Genomic DNA, 7,257 nt, shown 5'->3' with positions numbered 1-7,257 from the left:
CCAGGCCGGAAGGTAGAAACCCATTGGTCTCAATAATATCAGAAACACCGCCGGCATCGCGTGTTGTCGAAGGGCGTGGGTTTGTAATTACAGGTCTACGAGCAACTGCATAAAGAGGACCTTGAGAGGCCGCTGGGATGGGAAGAGTCCTCCTATCCCGACCTCGTGCAGAGCTCTCCACGCACTACCTGCTCCAGCGCTCCAAGCCGCTGGTCCCGCCAGTCCCGCTAGGCCCCGCCCACCGGGCGGCGGGTCACCCAGCCGGAGCCGCCCCAGCGCGCGCCGCGGCCCCAGGCCCCGCCCCCGGGCGAGGGCGCTCCCCCTCCCGGCTCTGCCCCGGCAGTTCCGTTAGCAGCGGGAGGAAAAACCGTCCTCCGCTCCCCGCCTCTCCACTCCCAGCGCTTTACTCTCCGCTCCCTCTGCGACCACTCCACAGCCAGCTACGGCGGCCCCCGAAGTACAAACATCCCGCAGGCCCTCGGCGTCTCCGGCTAGGCTTTGGTTTTCTGATTTCCTCCGGTCCTAAGTCCCTGCGTTCAGATTTTTGACAGGAATCTGAGCTCGCGAGTTTCTTCCGGCGGCAGGAACTCCGGCGCTCTTCACGGAAATAAAAGCTGTTGTTTTCCTTTTCCTTTTTTTTTTTTTTTTTTTTGTTGCCGCTGTGGCCGTCCGCATTCCTTCCCTCCCACTCCGCGGAATTGTGGCGGGAGGGGGAGGAGGAAGCCAGCGCGCCTGCGCGGAGCGGCCGCTTTCCATCCGGGTCCCTGTCCGTGCGGTGCTGCAGGTCGGTAGGCGGGAAATGGCGACTGGCTGAAGGAGCTGGTTCTGTTGCTGCTGCGGGCTAAGCGGGGGAGACATCACACGTTGCGCAGTCGGGACCGTCGCTGGAGCCTGAAGACACTTCTCTGTCGTCACAGGTAGGTAATCCCCCCCCTCTTTCAGACAGTGCCGCTGCTTTCAGCCTCAGTCCTCCTCCTCTTCCAGGGCCGGCCGTCTGCCGGGATCTCCTACCCTTCTCCGGCGGCTCCTCCGGCGGCTCCCGCGCCCCGGCAGGCGCGCACTGCTGGCGCCTCTCACGACCGCCGTGCGGAGCCGCTCCGCCCTGGACTTTCCCCCGGGAGCAGAGAGGGAGCTCACTTCCCGCCAGCTCCGGCGCCCGGGCTGCGCGGCCTGTGTTGTGATTTCTGGGCTTAGATTTCACTCTGCTCCCCACCCCCGCCCCCACCTCACGTTCCGAGTTCCAGATCCGGTGGTCCCTTCGGGTAATTGGGTGAAACCAGCTTTCCTCACCTGGGCCCACCTGATGTTTTCGGCATTTCATTCTTTTCTAGCAGGGTGCTTTCAGGGGGGCGTTGCTCTTAGCTTAGTTTTTATAAACACCCTTGGAGGATCTGGAAGAAGAGCGTTCACTAAGTTCTGTTTATCCTCTGTGCTGTTAAAAGGTTGAGCTGACATTGTTACTCTTTGCACATCGAGAGTGTTAGCCGAGAACAGCCCATGTGGAAGGCCTGTGGCTTCTTCAGTGGTCAGTTAAGGGTGAATCTTATCGCCCGTGTAGTCTACGCTCTCTTTGGGTATTTACTAGTAAACGCCACTATGGATGTTTACTTTTGCATTCATGACCAGAGTTCCATGGTAAATAATTGTGTGAGTAAGTCATGTTTATTTACTTCTGACCCTGGTGGTGGCCGGATGTGTGAATGATGTTAAACACTTAGGATTAGAATACTTTAGGGAAATCTAAAGAGACATTGCTTATAAACTGCTCTAAGATCCTGACATGAAATGTACTTACACTAGATGTTCCTCCAAGGCAGGGATTTATCTTTCTAATTGCTAATAAAACAACACCAAGATTACTGCCCAATATGGGTATACAGATTAATGACTTAAATGGTAGGTTTATCTTCATAATTTTCAGGTTGTAGGTATCTTATATACTGTCTTTCCATTCTTTTGCAACTTAAATTTTCGTTTGTTGTCCAGCTATTAAAAGCAAGAAAATGGCTAGTTAAAGCACGTTTTATTCCTCCTTAATTTTTTTTTTTTACATTGCAGACTAGTTCTTCATCAAGAGGCTGCTGGTATTTTTCAGAATTTGTTTTTCTATCTTGTTAAATTTGGGGCCTTTATAGTTAATTTTTTTAAAACTTGTCAAATGAAGTTTTAAAATATGGTTTTTATTACGTATCATTTAATGCTTATAACCTAGAAGCTTTCAGCTCTCTAGGTCCTGTTTAGATTTCACTATTGTTAATATATTAGAACTAAATTTCAATAACAAACAGGAACGCACAAACATCATTAAATTCCTCATTTGGTAGATTCTCCACCCAAGGTCATAAAGAAAGTCAAGGCAAAATGTAGCTCTCACTTGAAGCATCCTTTTAGGATTGAGTTGCACTTTATACTTATCTTCTAGGACCAGAAGAATGGGATGGGAAGTGGGAAGTGGAGGTGAAGGCATGTTGGATACTTGCTGAGCCAAATTTTTTTTTTTAATAGGGCCAAATGTGTATGTAAAATAAATTATTGGCCTCGTGTAGGCTTTACTTATACTTTAATGACTTTTTGGGTAGTTTATAAAGCATTAATGTTTTTAATAAGATTTGGTTTACAACTAGCTGAGTGAACATTGTATGTTGATTTTGTCTTCAAGAATTCTCCAAAATTGTTTTAATTCAGTTTCCCAAACTTTTGACATATGTGTTCCCCTTCTATAATTTTCGTAACGCTGAGTACCCCTCTTACTCATGAGAACGTAGAATTAGGCGCAGCTAAGCACGGTGCAGTGCATATCCCCACCAAACTCCTGTGCAACGGTGTACCCCCACCAAACTGTTCCCGTGCCCCTGGGCGTACGCATACCACACTTTGGGAAACATTGATTAGTACATGCACTCTTCAAATACTCTGAAAGGATGTAAAAGTTCTAAGTTGTATAGTTCATAACTTTGTGGACTTGTAGCTATTTAGAAATCCTAAATAGGATTGCAGGAAAAACCAAATGGGATTGGCATGGTTTAATAATATTTCAATATACATAGAGCTAGTTGTGTTATTTTTTTTCCCACTGTTTAGAAATTAAGAGTTGGGGAAATTGTATTTTATATTTGAAATTTCCGGTCAGTAAGGTTTCTTCACAAGATTATTATATAACAGAATCCATTAAAAAAAACTTGGACCTGTTGCTCAGAAAGATTCTAGACTTGTAATTGTAGAATTAATTGCAGATTAAATAAAATAGTATAAATTATCTCAGTCATAGGCAATGCTTTGAATTAATGTGATAAAGAATAAAGTGGTCTGTCAGAATTCAAAAGTAATACTGTTATCTAATTATAATTGTAATTTGCCAAATTGTTATGAAAGCATAAAGTAGAAAAGACACTTTAAAAACTAAATATCAAATGTGCTGAGAGGATCTCATATATGGTGTGCTCTAAGTAATTTAGAGTAGGTTAAAAAGTTACCTGACCATTTTCACTGGATTGGCTAGAAGGGATCATTTGCTCTACTTTGAAAATGAGAAGATTTAACAAATAGGGAATTTATGATAAAACCATGCAATTGTAGTTTTAGTCTCCACTTATTTGATATTTGCTTGAGACATATATCTAGCCAAGCTGTTATATGACTACATTAGTTTTTAATTTAAACTAGATTATGTTGTAATTGGATGTACATTATTAAGTAGAGTAGGTGGTTGACTGTGAAGTATAATTTGAGAATTGCCAATGGCAAACTTTATTTGTGCCTCTCCTGTGTGTTGCAGATTTTTTTCTGAAATAATTCTGTTTAAAAATCACAAATTTCTGGAAAAAGTAACTAAAATATTGTCTTTTATCAACAGTATTGGCACAGATTAATTTATCAAGTAAACTTGCTGTAGTTTACAAACCAGTGAGGTTTCAGTGTCAGTGGAATATAGAAAAATAAAACTTAAATTATTTTATTGTATTGCTTTTTTGTGGTGTGTGTGTGTTTTAAGAGAGAAGAACGGAGAGAGAGAAATATCAGTTGGTTGCCTCCTGCATGCTCCTCAACTGGATGTTGAACCTGAAACCTGGATATGTGTCTTGACCAGGAATTGAACCCACCACCTTTTGGTGTATTGGACAATGCTCCAACCAATTGAGCCACAGTGGCCAGGGCTAGAAATAAACTTTTATGCAATGTCTGTGATTAGGAGAGGTGAAGCATATATAGGAAAATTGTCTAGGAGATAAAGGCATGGTGGGAGGTAGAATGATAGTTGAAGCTTGGGCCTCTTGGGGTCCTTTGGGAATCTTATAAATTGGACAGTAATGATGGGTGAGACTAAGTGTGGTCCCCAAAAATCGTGGGACCTTAAGGACAAATATGGTTTATAGATTTGGCCAGCCCTTTTGTTTGTTTACCTCATCTGTAGTACCTCCAGTTAATATGGTAATATAAGGTCACAGGCCAATTGACTTTATTACTGTTCCCATGTTTTTCAGTTAATATGGTAATATAAGGTCACAGGCCAATTGACTTTATTACTGTTCCCATGTTTTATGGTATTCATAGGCTTTCTTGTATTAATTTAGAGAGATTATAGAAAAGGAAATATGTTTAGATTAAACATGAATCATCAGCAGTCATTTGAGTTGAGGTTCTAGCAATCAGGTTTTCTAAGACAAGGAAATGTGTTTACTGCTTAGATTAAAGAAGCACAAAACTACTGTTGAAAGGTGCTTGAATACTTTACAAATAATTGGGATTAATATTTAGTAATAGTGTTTTATATAGTTTAGGAAGAATGTTTTCTTTTTTTTATTTATTATATTTTATTGATTTCTTACAGAGAGGAAGAGAGAGGGATAGAGAGTTAGAAACATCGATCAGCTATCTCCTGCACACCCCCCACTGGGGATGTTCCCGCAACCGCAGTACATGCCCTTGACCGGAATCGAACCCAGGACATTTCAGTATACAGGCCTACGCTCTATCCACTGAGCCAAACCAGTTTCGGCAGGAAGAATGTTTTCTTTCTTTGGTCTAAATCAGTGGTCGGCAAACTCATTAGGCATCAGAGCCAAATATCAACAGTACAATGATTAAAATTTCTTTTGAGAGCCAATTTTTTAAACTTAAACTATATAGGTAGGTACATTGTTATTAAATTAACTAGGGTACTCCTAAGCTGGCCTTTGCTAAAAACTCAAGGGGCCAAAGAGACACGTGTGGCTCTTGAGCTGCAGTTTGACGACCACTGGTCTAAATACTTCTATATTAAGAAATTGTATGGGAACTAAAAAAGCAGAAACATTGCAAAAATCAGAAGGGCAAGATTAAGACCTTATTAGCAGCATAACTTGATATTTTAAGTTTCTCATGTTGACCAGTTAAAGTAATTTTAAGTAGAAATTTAAAAGTATGTTTTATTTTTAAAAGTACGTTAATGTTAAAGAAAAATATCCAGAACACATAAATATCTTTTTAGTTGAGAATAAAACTGATTGTTTTGGCGATAATTATTTTCTTCCTGGTATTTCCCAAATATATATGATTATACTGTTGAATTGAAAATGAGTAACCTCTCACTGACTTTACAAGTACCTGCTTTAGTGTATTTTGTTAAATAAGATACTTATATAGTCTTTACTTTTCTAATGTATTTTTTGAAAAATATTCACAATCCCATTTCAAACAATCATACATTTTTCCTCAGCGATAGTATGCCTTTTTATATTTTTATTTAGTAGTAGCAAACTAAAAGGGCACTTCTGTTAGAGAATTATGATTATACCTCATTTTTTTAAAATACATTTTATTGATTTTTTACAGAGAGGAAGTGAGAGGGATAGAAAGTTAGAAACATCGATGAGAGAGAATCATCTATCAGCTGCCTCTTGCACACACCCTACTGGAGATGTGCCTGCAACCAACGTACATGCCCTTGACCGGAATCGAACCCGGGACCTTTCAGTCCACAGGCCAATGCTCTATCCATTGAGCCAAACCGGTTTCGGCTATACCTAATTTTTTACTAGTAATTTAAAAATTCACTCTTCATAAACCTTATCTTCAGTTTATCTCCATCATAATTAGTTTTTTCTTTGGGGTAGGTAGTGAGAAATTATTTCATATACTCAATGAAAATTTATTTTGGGCAAAAGCCTTGATTTTATTTTTTCATAATTTTAAGATTTTTAAAAAATATATTTTATTGATTTTTAACAGAGAGGAAGGGAGAGAGATAGAGAGCTAGAAACGTCGATGAGAGAGAAACATCGGCCAGCTGCCTCTTGCACACCCCCTACTAGGGATGTGCCCGCAACCAATGTACATGCCCTTGACCGGAATCGAACCTGGGACCTTTCAGTCCACAGACTGACGCTCTACCACTGAGCCTAACCGGCTTTGGCAATTTTAAGATTTTTTAAAGTTAACTTTTTTTATTTTTGTCAACATTTCATTAATTATTTTCTTACTGACAAATTAATGTGTTCTGAGAATTTCATATTTTTACTGGCCTGAGAGAGTAAGTTTAGTATAGAATTAATTTTCTTTAAATAGAAGTTTTTGTCAAAAGAGTATAAGTAAGTAATTATTGCTCTCTTGTGCTGTTCTGGTGAGAACTACTTAAATAACAAGCACTCTCAGGAAAACTGTTGAAATTAAGTTCACTTTTTTTAATCTTCAATTTGTCTTTGTTAATGTGTCCAATAAGTACATTGTAACATATGTATACAGGTAACCCCAGTAATTTAAAGTATATATGTTGGAATATAAAAAAAGATAGTAACAAGATGAAAAACGGTAGAGTGACAAGTTTTTTATCTGCTTTTTGAGAGGAAAAAAGTTTCACATGAGTATTTTGGTACTCAGTTCTTATAAAATCATAACTACATTTTTTCTAAAATAACATAGTATGTTGTAAAGTTTTATTGGTATGGGTTTCATATTATGTAATAGAATGCTCTTTTTACAAGTTGTTTAAGTTATATTTACTGGAGGTAGTTAATCTCCAAATTACTTTCTCATAAAGCTTAGGTTAAAGAAGTACAAGTAAGTATGTCCTCAGCATAAGAACATACTCTCATTCTGTCTCTAACAAATAATGATTTTGCCCTAATGGTATTTCTGTGGAGGACATATAAGGTATTAAGTTGTGGTACTGATACTGTAGTAGCATTTTAAAACATATATCTGAATGTACCTGAAGTATTTTCAGTGATCAACAAACTGAATAATGCCATTTTTATGCAGTGTTTTTTGTCATCAGTACTT

The 7,257-nt window shown here is 39.4% G+C and overlaps 1 protein-coding gene across 8 annotated transcripts in view; it reads left to right on the top strand.

Annotated features, from left to right (window-relative positions):
- Positions 1-353: 353 nt before the first annotated feature.
- Positions 354-7,257, top strand: part of CTDSPL2 (CTD small phosphatase like 2) — a 78,903-nt gene continuing 71,999 nt past the window's right edge. For 3 of the 8 annotated variants that reach the window (XM_036443595.2, XM_036443607.2, XM_036443606.2), the window contains exon 1: positions 354-921. The gene's annotated coding sequence lies outside the window, so the exon portion shown is untranslated. The remainder of the gene's footprint in view (positions 922-7,257) is intronic. The other 5 variants (XR_004988956.2, XM_036443604.2, XM_036443605.2 and 2 more) reach the window with 3 other exon arrangements.

This window comes from Pipistrellus kuhlii, unplaced genomic scaffold (assembly GCF_014108245.1).
Source record: "Pipistrellus kuhlii isolate mPipKuh1 unplaced genomic scaffold, mPipKuh1.p scaffold_m20_p_1, whole genome shotgun sequence".
NCBI classification, from domain to species: Eukaryota; Metazoa; Chordata; class Mammalia; order Chiroptera; family Vespertilionidae; genus Pipistrellus; species Pipistrellus kuhlii.
This window is presented reverse-complemented; position numbering and strand designations above follow the sequence as displayed.